General features: G+C 29.0%; 1 protein-coding gene and 1 long non-coding RNA gene across 2 annotated transcripts in view; one reads left to right on the top strand and one right to left on the bottom strand.

The window, feature by feature from the left end:
* The window catches only part of LOC107455364 (uncharacterized), a 264892-nt gene that overhangs the window by 214396 nt on the left and 29515 nt on the right, over positions 1 to 20981 (bottom strand). The gene's annotated exons all lie outside the window — the stretch shown is intronic.
* LOC147809323 (uncharacterized) lies at positions 7055 to 15725 on the top strand. Its single transcript, XR_015433700.1, has 3 exons — positions 7055 to 7208; positions 10103 to 10193; positions 15567 to 15725. It is a non-coding gene; the product is annotated as an uncharacterized LOC147809323 (long non-coding RNA).

Below are 20981 nucleotides of genomic sequence, written 5' to 3' on the forward strand. Positions count from 1 at the left end.
TAAATTCTTCTCTTTAACTAGAGCCTAGATTTTGATGACCTAAATAATCCCTACAAGTGCCCTTAGAAAATACAAAAATGTCCTTTAAGCGCAAAAAATGCCTAATAATTAATGTAAAAAAGACTGGAACAAAGCTTTCCTCTTTTAATTACCATATTTTAAATTACCATGCAAAAGCATAGTAAAGCAATGCAATGTATGTTTCATGTTCATTAAAATTTGAATTATGCATAAGTTGGAAAAAAAATGTCTGCTGATATTGATTTCTGAACGTTTTCTTCTTGCATATAAATTTTAATTACCATAAAAAAATTTCCAATACAGAATTACATCGGATTATTAAATGTTTTTATTTTTGCTAAAATATTTTGAAATTTTATTTAATTATTTTGATTTTTATTAATTATTTTTAAATGCAAATCAACGTCACTTGTCTGAAAGTAAATTTTTATGCCTGAAGAAGCTTACTTCATAGTCTGCTGATAAGCTTAGTGCGTGCACACTTAAAAATAATAAAAAACTTGAATAAATAGAAAATAATAAGTAGGAAAAAATACCACAAAAACTTCAAAAATTCTCAAAAATCCAATAAATGCTCCAAATTTTTTTTAAAAAATGCCCTAAGAGAATAAATGTCCAAAACAGCATTTAAAAAACTGCCGTAAGAGAATAAATGTCCAAAAATGCATTTAAAAAACTGCCCCAAGAAAATAAATGTCCAAATATGCATTTAAAAAACTGAAATCCGACCTAAATAATAACTCTCTCTCAATATCATTTCGATACCTTAATTATCGTTCTACGCATTCTGTAGAACGAATCCGTAGTGTAAATTTAGATAACAATTCCTCATTTGAAGTAATTTCTACGACTACATTTTTCATTTATTTGAGGAATAACGATAGAAAAATATTTCCGTCAAAAGTAGTCATTACTAAATAAATAAATGATTCGCCGTGCTTTGTGAAACAGATAAATCTCAGAGTCTAATTTTTCTAATAAAAATTCAGGATACAATTCGACAAAAATAAAAATTTATTTAGCAATGGCGGATGAAGATTTCGTGGCCCGCATTTATTATGGCATTAATCTGATTTTGGCATTTGATATTTTTATTTTCCTTCTCGGTGGTAGCCTGACTTGGATTGTGTTCGTTCTCTTCCAACAGTTAATTGAATTGTTGTTACGCATGGATATTTTGGGAACATTGTTTTATTCCTTATCATGCATCTTTAAATAGATACAAATTAATTTATTGAGCTCGCTTTCCGATTTTATTTTGTTGGATACATTTAACAGAATATAAATTTGGCAAAATGACGCCTATGTTTTGAATTTTTTCTTTCCTTTGTCATAGAAGGACGCACGATTCTCTTCACTCTTCTTGCTTTGTTTAACAGTAAAGCAAGTTCATTTTATAAAAATTGATCGCAAAATATTATAATAAAAAAATCTTTCTTAAAGTAATTTTATAAAAATGAACATTTTATAAACGTGGATCGTAAAATATTTTTGTTAAAAATCTTTCCTAAAAGCAGGGGTCTGTCCAGACATTTTGTGAAAGGTCCGTTTTTCGTGAAATTGTGAAAAAATTACTCACATTCTTTCAACCAGGGTCCGTTTTTATGAATTTGTGCAAATAGGGTCCGGTTATTGCAAAAAAACTTTTTCGATGAGCTTTTAAATTGTAAATAGATACAATATTATGCTCGGCACTGTAAAATTATAATTTAAAAAAATTAAATTTTCAAAAATAAACAGCAATTGCAGGTTCTAAACTACAGATGCAACATCCAAATATTTGGTATTTAGCCTATACTGCTGAACGCAGAATATTCATTTCGGACGAATAGTGGAACCCAAGTCAAAATTCTTGATGGTACCATCAAAGAATTATGATGGTTTATGTTGGTTTAAATAAGATTCTTGATGGTCCAACATGTGTTGATGCTCACCATCATACAACAATTTCCATCTACTTTTGATGGTTTTTGATGGCCCAACAAATTTCCATCATTACAAAATGGAAAATGTTGGTTTATGTTATGATGGTAAACCATCAATCAATGTTTGATTTTTGATGAACCAACATAAACTTTCATATTTTGATGGCAGATGTTGTTTTACCATTATGATGGTCTACCAACAAGTTATGTTATTTTAATGTTGGACAAACAACAACCATCGAAATATGATGGAAGATGCTGCATGGCTATTTTGATGGTCCACCAACAAGATGTGTTTATTAATGTTGGACCAACAACAACCATTAAAATATGATGGAAGATATTGCTTTACTATTATAATGGTTCAACCATCAAGTTATCTTTTGTATTGCTGGACCAACAGCAATCATCAAATTAAGATGGAACATGTTGTTTTAGTACTAGGATGGTACAACCATCATGTTATGTTTGTTGTCGTTGGACCAATAACAATCATCAAAATAAGTTGGAAGATGTTGTTTACCTTTATGATGGTCAACCAGCAAGTTACGTTTTAATTGTTATACCAACAGCAACCAACAAAATATAATGGAAGATGTTGTTTATCTATTTTGATTGTTCAACCATCATGCTATGTTTTTTATTGTTGGACCAACAACAACCATCAAAATAAGATGAGAGTTGTTAGTTTATCATTATGATGGTAAACCAGCAAGTTACGTTTTTATTGTTGGGCCAACAACAACCAACAAAATATAATGGAAGATGTCGTTTATCCATTATGGTGGCTCAAGCATCATGCTATGTTTATTATTGTTGGACCAACAACAACCATCAAAATATAATGGAAAATGCTATATGGTCATTTCGATGGTTTACCAACAAGTTGTGTTCACTAATGTTGAACCAACAACTGCCATTAAAATATGATTGAAGATGTTGTTTATCTATTATGATGGTCAAACCATCATGTAATGTTTTTTTATTGTTCGACCAACAATAACCATCAAAATAAGATGAGAGGTGTTGTTTTATTATTATGATGGTAAACCAGCAAGTTATGCTTTTATTGTTCGACCAACAACAACCATCAAAATATAAGGGAAGATGTTGTATGGCAATTTTGATGGTTTACCAACAAGTTATGTTCACTAATGTTGGACCGACAACAGCCATTAAAATATGATTGAAGATATTGTTCATCTATTATGATGGTTTCACCATCATGCTATGTTTAATAATGTTAGACCAACAACAGCCATAAAAATAAGTTGGAATATGTTGTTTAACTAGTATGATGGTTCAACCATCATGCTATGTTTTTTATTGTTGGACCAACAACAACCATCAAAATAAGATGAGAGATTTGATTTTATCGTTATGATGGTAAACCAACAAGTTATGTTTTTATTGTTGGACTCACAGCAACCATCAAAATATCATGGAAGATGCTGTATGGCTATTTTGATGGTCTACCAACAAGTTGTGTTTACTAATGTTGAACCAACAACTGCCATTAAAATATGATTGAAGATGTTGTTTATCTATTATGATGGTCAAACCATCATGTAATGTTTTTTATTGTTCGACCAACAATAACCATCAAAATAAGATGAGAGGTGTTGTTTTATTATTATGATGGTAAACCAGCAAGTTATGCTTTTATTGTTCGACCAACAACAACCATCAAAATATAAGGGAAGATGTTGTATGGCTATTTTGATGGCTTACCAACAAGTTGTGTTCACTAATGTTGAACCGACAACAGCCATTAAAATATGATTTAAGATGTTGTTCATCTATTATGATGGTTTAACCATCATGCTATGTTTAATAATGTTAGACCAACATCAGCCATAAAAATAAGTTGGAATATGTTAATTAACTAGTATGATGGTTCAACCATCATGCTATGTTTTTTATTGTTGGACCAACAACAACCATCAAAATAAGATGAGAGATTTGATTTTATCGTTATGATGGTAAACCAACAAGTTATGTTTTTATTGTTGGACTCACAGTAACCATCAAAATATCATGGAAGATGCTGTATGGCTATTTTGATGGTCTACCAACAGTTTGGGTTCATTAATGTTGGGCCAACAACAACCATTAAAATATGATGGAATACGTTGTTTAATTATTATGATGGTTCAAGTATCATGCTATGTTTTTTTATTGTTGAACCAACAACAGCATCAAATTGAGACGGAGGATGTTACATGGCCATTTTGATGGTCTACCAACAAATTATGGTTGGTAGGACCTATATTGGACCAACAATAGCCATAAAAGTATGTTGGAAGATGTTATTTTACAATTATTACTGTCCAACTATCAGGTTATGTTTATTGTTGTTGAACTAGCACCAACCATTCAAATATGCTGGAAACAGATGTTTTGCTGTGATGATGGTCAACCAGTATATTATGTTTAATTTTAGAGCAAAAAGCAAATATATCTATATATCGTGAAATATGCTGTTTTACTATTATGTGCACATGCGTCATAAATTAGTCAGGAGATGTTTTTTCTAAAATTTTCAACACTTTAAATTAGAAGTATATGTTAAAAATTACAATAAGAGTCTAAAAATAAATAGTTTTTGCAAATAATGGGAATAAAACAATAGACTGCTTATTACGATTGAAACAAAAAATTAAGAAAAATTCATTTTAAGTACCCAAGTGTATAACATTCAAAGAAGATAAAATTATTATGCGCACGTACACTATGCTCGATCTTTTAATTATTAAACACGAAGTGAAATTACAATAGAATTTTTAAAAAAATAAATAGTTGTTGTAAATATTGACATTAAGATGAATTTGACAAATAAAGAACAATTAGGCTTTATATCAGAACTAATAAAGTTAAAAAAGATTAATTCAAAGATTAATATGAGAGAGAGAGATTTTTATGTGCACGTGCATTGATTGAGCATTGTCTCGTGACATTTTACTGAAATGTTTAAAGTTATTATTTAAATTATTAAACATGTGGTGAAATTATTATGAAAGTTAAAAAATAAATGGTTATTGCAATTAATACAATTAGGGGAATTTTAGAAACACAAAACAATAAAGCACACATCAGTATTTATTTAATTAAGAAAGATTTAAATTAAATAAAAATTTTAATCGTATTCGCTACAGTCGAGTATATTTTTATGATATTTAACAATTGGGTAGAAATTTGTGCTTTTAATCTCAAAAAATATTGTTTTTTTTTTTATCCAATTCCCGCTTGGAGAATGACCTTTCGTCATATAGCCATCTGAAGGGTAGATTTGTTGGCCACTTTTTCAGGGGCACCGTATTAGGTGGACCAACGTTGCTCCCACATTAAAGACAGATAATACAGAGAATTGAAGAATATCCATGCCTTGACCGGGATTCGAACCCAGAACCTTTCTGACGCAAGGCCAGTTTTCTGACCCCTACCCAGGTCATTCCACCCAAAAAAATATAGTAATATGTTTTAAATGGTTGAAAATTAATAGCAACCGCAATTAATATCATTCAAAGGAATTTTAAATTCAGAAAAACAATAAAGCTACATATCAGTATTAATGTGATTAAAAAAGATCATATGGATTATGGGTACATCATTCATATGGGTACACGACTGAGAAATTAAAATATGAGCACGTGCAGTACTTGAACATTGTCCCGCGACTTTTTATTGAAAGCTCGAAAGTTGGCATTTAAATTATCAAACATGAGGTGAAATTATAACTAATGGTTTAAAATAAATGGTTATTGCAATTCATTACATAATGGTGAATTTTAGAATCACAAGACAATGAGGTTACAAAGCAGGATTACTTAAATCAAAAAGGATTTAAATAAGATTGGGATGAAAGTTGCACTTTTAAATGCAAAATATGTAATAATATGTTATTAAAGGTTAAAAATTAATAGTTACTGCAATTAATATCACAAAAGTAAATTTTTAATTCAGAAAACAATTTTGCTTCATATCAGGATTAATAAAATTAAGAAAGATTCATTCATATAGGTACACGAGTGATAGATAACATTTTTATGTGCGCCTGCACTACTTCATCATTGCCTGGTTACTGAAAGGTTAAGACTTGCTTTTTAAATTATTAAACATTTGGTTATAACATTATTGAGTTTTTTAAAAATGTAAAGCAATATAGCAACATATCAAGATTATTTAGATTAATTAGAAGAAAAATTTAAATAAAAAAAAATTAGAGATTTTGCAATATTTATAAAAGTACTATTAAAGGTTAAAATATAAATAGTTATTAAATATAATAACATTGAGGTAGGTTTTCAATTTACAAAATATTATGCATATTCAGATTAGTGAAATTAGAATGATTCGTGGATTTAGGTAAACGAGAGATAGATTAAATGACAGGGGGGGAAAAAGTATTTTCCTTACACATTTACTTAAGTCGGGCATATTCTAATAACATTTTATAATGGCGTGGAAATATGAGATAATTCAAAATAATTATATATATTGTTTTTGTTGTCATAGGTTCTTAGGGCAAGGGGCTGTGATTGTATTTTTTCAGTCGCACCATCCATGGCCAAGAATTCTACCTCAAATAATTTTTTTAAACAAAACTATATATAAATTATGATGAGATAGTGGTTAGAAACAAAAGGTTGAGTAGATACTTTAATGTAGGTAGGTACTTTTATTTATGTCGCACTAGAACTGTACAATGGGCTATTGACAACGGTCTGGGAAACATCTCTGAGAATGATCCGAAGAAGTTTGCCATCACAAATTTCGTCACGCCATCTCCTCAATTTATATATAGATATGAAGGGAAAAGAAATTTTCACCAGATCCCTGTACCCATGGTACTGCTAAGCGACTGACCACAGGACTTTCCATTCCAGAGATTTTGCAGAGCACGTATAATGCATGCACTTCTCGGTGAGAGGTTAGCAGAATCAGGGATCGAACCCTGCAATTTTAATTAAGAAAAATAAATAATAACAGTTTATATAGCTTAATTTAAAATTCCAGATTATGCTTTCATTTCTCACAAAAAGTACAGCATTTTTGTTTCATATATAAGGTAGCAGTCGGTGTGAATGCTCCTTGATATACGTTGCTTCTATACATTCGACCCCGCGTCAAGGGCAATCAGAGATGCAGTGTGAATTGTGCTTGAGTGTTCTTTTCAAACTTTACGCTTGGGTCGAGTAGCAAAATATCAACTCAACTTCTTCTTGTCAGTTGTTATTCCACAAGCCGGCGTGGTTTTCTCATGTAAGTTTATGTAAAATTATTTATTCTTTTAATAATTATTATTTTTTTATTGTCTTTTTCTTCTATATAATTTATTTGCAATGTTTATTAAATTTTGTGGAGATCGAGCTATTAATAGATTGCGGCAAATCAGAAATTCCATTATTCTTCCATCAGTGTTTTCCCTAATCGTTTTTCCATGCTTTGCTTGCCATTTGATCCCAATAAATACGCTCTTTTTGTAAAAATAAAACGAGATCTCTTAAAAATTTATTCAGATTCCATTTTAAAGAAAATTAATTCACTGTTAAGAAATTAAATATTAATAGGTAGAAGGATTTATACATAAACGGTGGGAATCAAAATTATAAAAAAAAATTTAACTGTTGATGTTATAAGATATTTGTAGCAAAGAAAGTGATTGATAAAACAATTGTTATTAATATTGTTAAAAGTCTTTTGAATTCAGTCTTACTTTTGAGACTAAATTTTAAGACTAGTATCCTACAACACTAGTGATGCTTTATATATTAATAAACAATTTTGTTTTTCTTTCATTTTATTGTTATGATCTGTTTTTCTTATCTTTTTCGTCAGTTATTTTTGATGTGAGCTTATTTGCTTTCCACTATAATCACATTCATGTTCAAGAAGTATTCCTTGCTAAATTTAATTTAAATTTTGTTAATTTTGATTCATCATAAAAGGATTACTACATAAACGGTGGGGATCAAAATTATATATATATATATATTTTTTTAATGTTATCTAGAAGATATTTGTAGCAAGGAAAGTGATTGATAAAACAATTGTTATTAATATTGTTAAATGTCTGTTGAATTTAGTCTTACTTTTGAGACTAAATTTTGAGACTTGTATCCTACAACACTAGTGATGCTTTATATATTATTTAGCAATTTTGTTTTACTTTCAATTTATTGTTATGATCTTCTGTTTTTCTAATCTTTTTCGACAGTTATTTTTTATGTCAGCTTTATAGCTATCAACTACAATCACATTCATGTTCAAACAGTATTTCCTGCTAAGTTTAATTTAATTTTTGTTAATTTTGATTCACCATTAAAGGATTTATGCATAAACGGTGGGGATTAAAATTATAAATTTTTTATTTGATGGTATCTAGAAGATATTTGTAGCAAAGAAAGTGATTGATAAAACAATTGTTATTAATATTGTTGAAAGTCTTTTGAATTTAGTCTCTGGTGTAAGATCGTCATTCAGATGTGGATGCATTTGTCCGTACGCAAACACTCGGTGCATATGGCAAAGTACCAAAATCCTGAACCTCCGTCACATGGAGGACAAATATCTGTGTGGCTGACTGAATCTCACAAGATAATCTCTTCTGAGATTAAGATTCGAAATGGGGTTCAGGTAGCCCAAAGTGTTGCAATAAGGCTTTGTGTCCCGGATCTTAGAATTAAGTCGCTGAGCACGTAACTTTTGAGACTAAATTTTAAGACTAGTATCCTACTACACTAGTGATGCTTTATATATTAATAAGCAATTTTGTTTTTCTTTCATTTTATTGTTATGATCTGTTTTTCTTATCTTTTTCGACAGTTATTTTTAATGTCAGCTTTTTTGCTATCCACTATAATCACATTCATGTTCAAGAAGTATTCCTTGCTAAATTTAATTTAAATTTTGTTAATTTTGATACATCATAAAAGGATTTAAACATAAACGGTGGGGATAAAAATTATAATTTTTTTTTTAATGTTATCTAGAAGATATTTGTAGCAAAGAAAATGATTGATAAAACAATTGTTATTAATATTGTTAAAAGTCTGTTGAATTTAGTCTTACTTTTGAGACTAAATCTTAAGACTAGTATCCTACAACACTAGTGATGCTTTATATATTAATTAGCAATTTTGTTTTACTTTCAATTTATTGTTATGATCTTCTGTTTTTCTAATCTTTTTCGACAGTTATTTTTGATGTCAGCTTTATTGCTATCCACTATAATCACATCCATGTTCAAACAGTATTCCCTGCTAAGTTTAATTTAATTTTTGTTAATTTTGATTCACCATTAAAGGATTTATGCATAAACGGTGGGGATTAAAATTATATATTTTTTATTTGATGGTATCTAGAAGATATTTGTAGCAAAGAAAGTGATTGATAAAACAATTGTTATTAATATTGTTGAAAGTCTTTTGAATTTAGTCTCTGGTGTAAGATCGTCATTCAGATGTGGATGCATTTGTCCGTACGCAAACACTCGGTGCATATGGCAAAGTACCAAAATCCTGAACCTCCGTCACATGGAGGACAAATATCTGTGTGGCTGACTGAATCTCACAAGATAATCTCTTCTGAGATTAAGATTCGAAATGGGGTTCAGGTAGCCCAAAGTGTTGCAATAAGGCTTTGTGTCCCGGATCTTAGAATTAAGTCGCTGAGCACGTAACTTTTGAGACTAAATTTTAAGACTAGTATCCTACAACACTAGTGATGCTTTATATATTAATAAGCAATTTTGTTTTTCTTTCATTTTATTGTTATGATCTTCTGTTTTCCCAATCTTTTTCAATAGTTATATTTTATGTGAGCATTTTTGTTATCCACTATGTTCATGTCCATGTTCCTGAAGTATTCCCTGCTAAGTTTAATTTTTGTTAATTATGCTGCACAATAGAAGGATTTATTGGTGGGTAGAAGGTGAGCATTAAAATTATTAAAAAAAATTTTTAATCTTTTAAAGTGACTGAAAATATACTACATTATTAACATTATTTATTCCCATTACATGAGCGCAATTAGCTTAACGCTGTTGTAAACATAAATATTATTTCCTTTAAAATGTTAATTCCTTTCTAAACAATGTATTTCTGTTTAAGGGAATAAAATGCAATTTTTTTTTTTTCTATTGGCTTACTTTTCAGTGCATTAGTTTGGAGGAGTTGAAATGAAAATTGGAGCCTCTGAATGTTGAGTTGATCATTTGGATGAGAAGTGATGCCTTTGAGAGGATGAGTAAGTATTCTAATTATTTTTTTTTCTTTTCTTGGATTCTCAATCCTGATAGTTTTGTTAGTGCGAAAAACAATCCTGATTCTACCTTTTTAAAAGATTTTTTTTTTCTTCAATTGAGTATGTAAACTTTTTGTAATGTCTGACTTTTATTTGCTAAATATATTTACTTCAATGTCTAGAGCAGTGATTCTCAACCACTGTACCGCAGCACTTTTGTTTGCCGCTAAATTCTTAAAATGTGCCTCCAAATATTAGAAATGATACAATTATAATGCTTTTTTAGTGAAGAGTGAAGTTTAAATTAAAGAAAAGTTTTTACATATACATAAGTCGGCGATTGTCTTGTCTCTGATAATCTTAAAATAAGTTAATATAAGAAGGAAGCGTTTAAATTGTCTTTGGCAATTTTAAAAGAATGTTGAAATAGGTAGAAAATTTAATGACTATTAAAATTATTAATTAACGAAAGAAAGTTAAATATTAATTTTCAAACGGATATTAAAGCTAATCATTAAAGTAAGCTATGCAATTAATAGTTATAAAAGCAAATTAACAAAGGATAACTAACAAAAAAAATAAGCTGACAATTTATAATTAGCAAAAAAACTAGTTAACAGGAAATCACAAAAAAATAACAATTTAAAAAAACTAACAGTTAATAACTACGTAAAACAAGCTAACAATTAATAACTAGCAAAAAAATAAATAACTGTTACTAACTAATAAAAAATTAGTCGAAAGAAATAATTAGTCTCTTAATAAACGTGCTTTTGTAGTACATATTATTTTATTTATTTTTCAAAATTATTATCACAAACTATTTAACACAGTGTATTAGTGATAAATTAAAAACTTTTAAACTAATTTTTTTTCATTGTGTGCCGTCAAATTTCAAAATCGTTAAAAGTGTGCCGCCACACAAAAAAAAAGATTGAGAATCACTGGTCTAGAGTGATGGTGCAAGGTGTCATTTCGCCAAAGCTTTGGCTGCTAGTATATATTAAGCTTTCATATTGAGGGCATAATGTTTGTATATTCAATATATATATTCCAGTTTACTTTGCATTTTTGCTTTATTATTACCAATTAAGGTAAAATAGTCTACGCTCATTATTAAGACCCCCATTTGTGCTCTTCTTCTGTTATAATGGTCGTTACGTAAAGTCCCATTTGCTGTTCTATTGGTGCAATGTCCATTAGATCGTCCAAGCTGAACAAATCATTCCAGTATAATAATAAAATAATCTTTTGTTTGTAATTTTCAGAAAATCTTTAACAGAACCAGATGTTAGGAAATATATATACATTTGGAACTAACATTTTTGTGGACCGAAAAGTATTAAAATCAAAACTTGCTGAAATATACAAAATCCTGAAAAGCATTTTGTTTATAATAATTAAAAAACCTGAAATAATTAAGGTTTAAAAATAGGGTGTTCCAATTTTATGCCATCGTGCTTGTAAAGCGACATTTCGATATCTAAAATAAGTATTGACTTGAGTTTTCGCACAATAGTAAAAGATGTTATTTGAAAAAATTTCAATATTCAAAAGTTACCAAATCGCAGTTCTTCGATGGCCAGGCCTAAGCTTCAACCTTACTAAAGGCTTGTTCCATTTATAATGTTCTTGTTTCTTAATTTTCCAAATAATTTTGAAAATAAGGTAATAAAAAAATTTTTGCTTTTTGTGTAGAATTAGAAACAAAAGACAAATTCTGTTAAAGAAAATATATGCTGAGTCAAACACTTGACATTTCTTTTGGAAATAAATGCGGTAACATTAGGGTTAAAGACAATGCTTTTTTAAGTATAATTTACTAGTGATAATTATTATTTTAAATTTTTTTTTGATAAAAATTTTAAAACTTAAGTTTGTGATGGTTATTTTTAATGAGTCATATGTTTTTCTTACAGTTGCCACTTTCAATGCTTTAGATTTTTTTTACTTATATTCATTCAAGCAATAGCAATAATTATTCCTATTTTCCTACATTCAACAACTGTTAAAAAATGGGTTGAACTTTATATTTTGTCTGTTAAAAATCTATCTTTTTTGAAGTAGGATAATTGATTTTAAATTTTTATATTAATAATTTTTAAATGATAAACTGAACTGCTTAAGTACAGTTAAATTCTTCATTATTTAATTAATTTTTTTTACTTTTTTTATTTCAGCATATATAGTTCCAAATTGCTTTCAAGTGTAAAATATTGAAAGGTTTTGCACAGTTGTAAAGTTCCTATTACAGTTGTTTAAATCAGTTCGCATCCTGTAGCTATATTATTTCTGATATTGTTAACCTTTATTTAATATAACATACTTATAAAAGTCTGTGTGTGGATTATTTTTTATGTCGCATACTAGCTTGCATATATTTTTTTCAATGCATAAAATCGATTTTCCTGCCTTTTTCTTTTGGCAACTGTGAGCATTTATTTTCTAATCAAACTCAAGTTTCTGACAGTTGAAAATAAAACTATAATTAAAATACACTCACTGGAACTAGAAATTTTCTGAAACTGTGTTTTTTAAAATATTTTTTAAGTTAATAAGAAAAGAAGCTGCATTTTATTTGTTTAATTTTTTATATTTTTGCCCATCAGCATAAGCTGATGTATTCAATATTTTGTTAATGAATTATAAACAAGTCTTCCTGCTTAACTTTTAAAGAGTTGGGGGTATGTAGCAGTGTTTGCAAAACTGTATTATATGTACTTATAATCAGGGCTTTGTTGATTGAACTGATTTTTTTAAAAGAAAATCATTGATTTAAATCAACTGATTTTATATAAATATTTAAAAAGTTAAAAAACTACATTTTAAAGTATTGGTACTTTTACTATTTCTTTTCTTGGTATTTGTTAAATTCCAACGAATTTGAAATTACATTTTTCAAAATCTTTTGATTCTTGAGATTGAAAGTACAGATTAAAGTATACATTGAAGTATTTTTTTTTCTCATATGTTTACAGTATCTTTGACATTATCAGATTTTCTATTAAGAAATTTTGTGAAAAAAAAATTTCAATGGAATTTTTTTAGTTCAACTTATGTATTTTAATATAGGATTAAAAATTAATATTTTAATATAAAAAATATATAGATTAAATATTTATTTTTTGATGAATGACTACTTTTATAAATGCAATTTGTTACATTTATTTTGTCATTTTAAAACTCAGGAGGGAAAAAAAAGAAATCACAATTTTAAATTAAGATTATGGTTTGGTAATTGAAACTTTGTTTTAATTTTTAAAGCATTCTTTAAATTCTCTATTTCATCTAGTCTTTGAATTTCAATCAGGGATTTGTTTCAAAATGGTTGCTATGCATTCAAAGCTATGTTTTATAATGAAAAATTGTTTTAGGTAGCCAGAACTTCTAAGATATTCTTATAATATACTTTTAATATTAATTTAATTTTGATTAAACATTTATGATGTTTTTTTAGTCATAAATCAAAGTTCTTTGTATTTGAATGAAAAAAATCTCAAGCCCTGCTTTAATACATTAGATATAATTATTTACATATCTAATGTTTAGATTAGAAAAATATCTAACTATATCTAACTAGGAGGCTTCGCCCCCTGCTCACTGGTGCTCACCAACCCCCGGAACTGCCTTCGCAGTTCATTTCGGATTGCTTCGCAATCCGATGCTCGGTTTGCTCGCTCATTGGATACGTTCTTAGCGTCTAGCTTTTGTATACTTTTTTGTACACTGAAGTTCCGAAAACTTTTCACTGTAGAAAATTCTAAGCCTGTGCATTTCAGTATTAATTTGAAATTGCAAACAGTTCACATATTTTTCTTAATCACACTATTCTAAATTTCAGATGTTGAGAAAAGTAACTGTTGTAAGTTTTATTTTAAAGTCTTTCCCACCAGAGGGCTAAAACCATGTGTTGTAAAACAATATGAAACAGTACTGAACGCCGGATGTAAAGCATCGACTTCGATGAAGATAATTTTGTGAGAATTTTTTGATAATTCGGTGAGAATTCACCCGATTAGACATATGATGCTCACTACGTGCTCTTGCGCGCCGAAGCCTATCAATTAAAACATATTAGCGTTTTATATAATATAGATTAGCCAAATGATGCTCACTACATGCTCTTGCGCGCCGAAGCCTATCAATTAAAAATGAAAGCTTTTGCCAACGCGAGAAAAGAAATATCATCGGTTTTATTGATACATACATATTAGCGTTTTATATAATATATATGTTATATTAGAAATCAAAATATAATTATAAATAAAATATAATTATTTCAGTCATTTTTTGTCGCCTTCTACATGTACAATAAATTGCATAAGGATGAAGTTATTGTAAATAAATGAAGTGTGAAATATGAAGCATAATAAGTTAAAAATTATAAATTGAAACTTAATTAATGAATGGAATTTCTAGAAGTGTTGTTAACATCCGTGAAATGAAATGCGCTATTATTGCTATTGTACATTATTTGTTTTATAGATCTCAGAATTTAGTAATGTGTTTTAATAATTTATAATTTAGTAATTTATATTAATAATTTATAATGTATTTTTTCGTGTATTTAGCCAATTTTAATTTGTTCATAATAATTTTGTTTGCGAATAAGGTTGTAAAAAGGCATAAAATAAAGATAGGCATAAAAGTTTATAGAACAATATATTACAAAGAGCAACTTAACGAGCAACAATTATTTCAAAGAGCAACTTAATTAGGTAATTTCAAAGAAAATTGATTGGAACTAATGAAATGTTAAGAAACTTATTTGGTGTGTAAAAAGATGGATTTTATTGGACTGAGCCCACCTTTGATAACCCTGAGATCACAAGAAAAGATTACTCAATTTATATTGTTAAATGTGATTGCCCGAACTTCATTAAAACTGTAATTTCATAATGCGTTTTTCTTTCGTAAAAGAAATCACTGTGTGCATAGAATTGTTTTCCCTGTCAATAATTGACTAAACAGCATAACAATTCACTAGCTGAATAGCTAAAATTATTTATGAATTTGGTATTCGTTAAAAAAAATATTTTTGAAGAAAGTAGAGTATTTACATATAATTTTATATTAACATCAAGGAGTTCCAAAAAAGTTTAATATTTGGTCTATACAAATTGTGCTAAGATGCAAAAAATCTACATAATTTTATAACTGCCAATTTTTCTGCATTTACGTCCTTTTGTATAAACATATGCACAAATTGATACAAATATTAACCTAACATTTTTCTTAAAAGTAGGCTAATTTTAAATTTGTTTAATTTTATTTATTTTGGATCTTGTTTGAATTTCACTTTATTACTTGTAGTAAAAATTATTATTAATTATTTAAAGAAGCTGTTAATTTGATTGCTCTTATTTTTTCTTCTAGATGTAATACGAGGACATATATGGAATGAATTAGTAAAGTTAGTTTAAAAGAAGTTTGTAAATGAAGACTGACCATTATAATTGTGAATTATGTGTGCTTGTTGTTGGAAAGAAGTTGCTTGAATAATATGCTCTGTTTAAATAAAAGATTTTAAATAAATATCCTTGATTTTATTTTGACATTGAATATTAATTTTTTTTAAAAATTAGTTTAATTTCTTAAATGTGTCACAAGCTTACATTTTTTTAATATTTCTTTCTAATTAGCCTGGATTGCAATTATTTTGATACTGGATTGTCTACTATATTAGAGAATAATTGCCGCAATAGTATTAATGTTTCATTTAAAAATACTGATATGAATTGTTCTTGGACAAAATTATTTTTATAAATAATATTCTAATCAAAATTCACGCACAATTTGAGTTTTTCCTTCTTAAATTTGCTTAACGTTTTACCCAATGAGACCCGTCATGGAGATTACGTGTCAAACAGCACGATGTAATGATAGTAAATCTGGATGATCCATAAGGATTTATCAAATCACATAAATCTGATTAAAATCATGTATAAGGTGATTGTTCCAACAAATTATTGTTGGACCAGCGGGAATATACCATCAAAACTATTTGCCTGTATTATGTTCGACGATAAATTGTCAGACAAAATTCCTACATTGGGATGATGGTTCCAACATTTGAGCAGTAAGAAAATGTGATGGAAATTTCTGATGGTCCAACATGTTGCTATTCTAATGTTGGACCAACATAAATCTGTCCAAATTCCTATATTGGGATGATGGTATCTCATGTTGGTTCCAACATTTCATTTCTAAGATAATATGATGGAAATTTCTGATGGTCCAACATGGATGAACCATCAAAACAAGATGCTATTCTTATGTTGGACCATCAAATATCTGTCCGAATTCCTATATTGGGATGATGGTATCTCATGTTGGTTCCAACATTTCATTTCTAACATAATATGATGGAAATTTCTGATGGTCCAACATGGGCAAACCATCAAAACAAGTTGCTAATCTCATGTTGGACCATCATAAATCTGTCCGAATTCCTATATTGGGATGATGGTAGCTAATGCTGGTTCCAACATTTCATTTCTAACATAACATGATGGAAATTTCTGATGGTCCAACATGAGCAAACCATCAAAACAAGTTGCTAATGTTATGTTGGACCATCATAAATCTGTCCGAATTCCTAAATTGGGATGATGGTAACTAATGTTGGTTCCAACATTTCATTTCTAACATAATATGATGGAAATTTCTGATGGTCCAACATGAGCAAACCATCAAAACAAGTTGCTAATCTTATGTTGGACCATCATAAATCTGTCCGAATTCCTATATTGGGATGATGGTAACTAATGATGGTTCCAACATTTCATTTCTAAAATAATATGATGGAAATTTCTGATGGTCCAACATGAGCAACCCATCAAAACAAGTTGCTAATCTTATGTTGGCCCATCATAAATCTGTCCGAATTCCTATATTGAGATGATGGTAGCTAATGTTGGTTCCAACATTTCATTTCTAACATAATATGATGGAAATTTCTGATGGTCCAACATGAGCAAACCATCAAAACAAGATTCTAATCTTATGTTGGCCCATCATAAATCTGTCCGAATTCCTATATTGAGATGATGGTAGCTAATGTTGGTTCCAACATTTCATTTCTAACATAATATGATGGAAATTTCTGATGGTCCAACATGAGCAAACCATCAAAACAAGATGCTAATCTTATGTTGGACCATCATAAATCTGTCCGAATTCCTATATTGGGATGATGGTAACTAATGTTGGTTCCAACATTTCATTTCTAACATAATATGATGGAAATTTCTGATGGTCCAACATGAGCAAACCATCAAAACAAGATGCTAATCTTATGTTGGACCATCATAATTCTGTCCGAATTCCTACCTTGGGGTGATGGTTGCTTATGTTGGTTACCATCAAGGATTATGTTGGTCCATCAAAGGAAAACCATCAAAAATTTTGACTTGGGAAGAATCGTCTGCCGAAGACATAACTAAATTCGTTTACACCCATCTTTCTTGTTTTCGGCCCTGGGAAGGGTTCATTCGATTAACAAAACAATAATGAAGATAAAAAAATTTGTGAAGGGTCCGATTAAAAGAAAAATCATTTTATGAAGGGTCCGTTTTTAAGTTGAAATGTTTTGTGAAGGGTCCGTTTTTATGAAAAGATATTTTGTGAAGGGTCCGTTAACGGACCTAAATTTCTTCAAAACAGACCCTAAGAACAAGTTCGTTTTATAAAATTGGATCGCAAATTATAATAAAAAATCTTTCTTACAACAATAATTTCATTTTATAAAAATGAATCGTAAATTATTATAATAAAAATTCTTTCTTAAAAGAACAAGTTCATTTTATAAAAATGGATCGAGAAATATTTTTTTATAAAAAATCTAAAGAATAAGTTCATTTTATAAAAAATGGATTGTAAAATATTGTAATAAAAAATCTTTCTTAAAAGAATAAGTTCATTTTATAAAAATTGATCGTAAAATATAATAAATAAAAAAATTCTTTAAAAAAAAGTTGCTGTATTTTTTGAAACTAATACATATATACGACGCCTAAGTTTTTAACTGTCAAGTCTTATTTTTATTACAGTTATTACATTTAATGTAAATGTTTTAATCGTTCCTGATAATAAATATTAAGTAAGAGCACTAAATGAACAATCTGCCAAACAGTTAGATAGAATTACATTTAAAAATGATAGTAGTGATTAGAAAGATAATGCCTTTGTTGAAAGTAAAAATAATCACAGACTTCCTTATGATAAAATTGTGATTATCATATATTTGAGTTATTCCAGTAGCATTAATAGACTATACCTTTAATCTGCAATTCATTTTTTTTATTAATATGCTTCTACTTATTTATTTTTAATACAAGGTTTTAGTAAGGCGTAGCTTAGTAATGCGTGAAAGTTATTTTAATCATTGAGTACTTTAAAAAGATATTTTAATTAGAATTTTAAACATTAAACTGCAATTAAAAATACTTTATTTTATATATGTGATGTACACAATTAAGAAAAAAACTCTTGATAGAATTTTTTCGATAATCTTTTCCTACAATAAAAATTTTGATAAAACGTTTATTTAAATCGAAAAGGAAGTCTATAATTTGAATTTTTTTGACGATATTTCTTTTTTCCAGTTTTCCTTCCTTTTTTTAAATATATTTTGTACACTTTTATTTGATTGTTAATTCGATGTTGTATATTCAAAATGAATTTAAATGTTCCGAGGTTAAGCTACTGCACGATTTTGTAAGATCATCAAAATTACTTTTTCTGGATAAAACGATAGCTAAATTAAACAATCCGCTATCTTTATTTATTCGTATTTATTTTTATTATTTTTTAAAGGTTATATTTCTGTGAATTTTTGAACTGCTCAGAACTACCTGAACCAAAAATCAGTTACATTTTTTACCAGATTTCTGTCTTTGTGAGGTTTAAATTGAACATGAGAGAACCAGAAGCGGCTATACTGCGCCAAACATAAACGGTATTACGTGGTAGAGGCAAACTGACCAAACGATGCCATAAACTAAGTATGGCACAAAATAAGGGACGAGGAAAGACCACTAGGGCACACTGTGGTCGAAGGCTCTGTATTTAACCTTAGAAATTAAAACATCCGTTCTCAGGGAGTTAATACATAATGTAATACATAAAATAAATAACATTTCAAACAGCAAGAAGTAAATGCTTTTTCTTCTTGCCAGTCTAACTAATCCGAAGACTTTATAATAAATCTAACTTAAAGGACAACAAATGTTAAAGATGGGAACAATGAACTCCGCACTTAGATTATATAACACACTTAATTTGAGACGGCGCAACTTAACGACTTCTAAACTATCAATAAACTAAGGAAAATAATTTATGCTTTTATGCAATATTTTAAAGCCTTCGTTAAATGAAAGTCTTTGGCCTTGCACAAGAAACCATTGATTGTTGATTTAAACACTACGGCTGAATTGATTTTGCAAAAGGAATGTTTAAATCGTTTTTTTATCGAAAAAGCAATGAAGGCAGAGACGATACATTTTATTCGCAAGTTTTGGATTGCCTATGATCCGTTTGCCTATAATAGGAGTCGGAACAGACTTTTTTTTTTTTTATTAAAGGCCCTGTTATTATGAAAATTTGAGCAGAATTTAGTGAATGTGAAAATAGCTGTTTTGTAATTTTGTGAAAAATCGAAAAACTGTAGTTTGAAGGACCTGCTTTTGAGAATTTGTAAACAATTCAAAACTTTCTGCTTAGAATCGAGCATTTTTTACTCGTTTGAACTGTAAAAATTAGAAAAAAATTTAATTCGTATAATCGGGTATTGAGCATTAATTTTAGAGCATTAATTTGGGCCCAATTTTTGTTTAATTTTTATGAAGAAAAAAATTAAATGGTTGGAGTCAACATAATGATAAAGTCCATTTTTAAATTGTTCAAAACGTTTTTTTTAAAACAATTCCGCTAAAAACTTTGCCGGAAAAAAAATGCGGAAGAACAGTTTGATATCACCTATGATAAAATTACAGCTAATCACGATATTAATCCAAGCCCTTCATTTTTAAATTTTTCTCTCCTTTCAGGTAATCAATGTTTTTCCACATACACATATTATTTTAATAACCGCATCTATTAAATGCACTACAAGATCATTAGACCAGATATCGATATCGTTCACGGTTTAAAAGAGAAACATTTATTCAAAAAGAAGTATCGGTAGTTAAACTTATGGCCATACCAGAAATTAACTCGTTCTTAGCATTTTTTTCTCCTCTTCTTTTTTAATTTGTTTCTTTAAAAAAAAAAAATCACGAATTGCGTTTAAACCCAATATCTGCGATCGAAAAGCTCAGGAGATAAAACACCCGCCTCCCAATGATGTGACCCAGGCAAAGAATATAGAAAGGAGAAGTCCAATTCTTCGAATACGTAACTAAAGTGGGGAACTGCTAGATTCTGTAAGCTATACACGAAAAACAAAGAATATGGAAAGGAGAAGTCCAATTCTTCGAATACGTAACTAAAGTGGGGAACTGCTAGATTCTGTAAGCTATACACGAAAAACAAAGAATATGGAAAGGAGAAGTCCAACTCTTCGAATACGTTACTAAAGCGGGGAACTGCTAGATTCGGTAAGCTATACCAGAAAAACAAAGAATATAGAAAGGAGAAGTCCAACTCTTCGAATACGTTACTAAAGCGGGGAACTGCTAGATTCGGTAAGCTATACCAGAAAAACAACTTACAGGGTGAGCAACATACTCAAGGTGTTGGTTTAGCAGAGCGACAGTCGGGGGGGGGGGGAGGTACGTCACCAGTGAACCG

Source organism: Parasteatoda tepidariorum, chromosome 5 (assembly GCF_982258835.1).
Source record: "Parasteatoda tepidariorum strain Cologne lab strain chromosome 5, Ptep-v5.0, whole genome shotgun sequence".
In the NCBI taxonomy this organism is placed as follows: domain Eukaryota; kingdom Metazoa; phylum Arthropoda; class Arachnida; order Araneae; family Theridiidae; genus Parasteatoda; species Parasteatoda tepidariorum.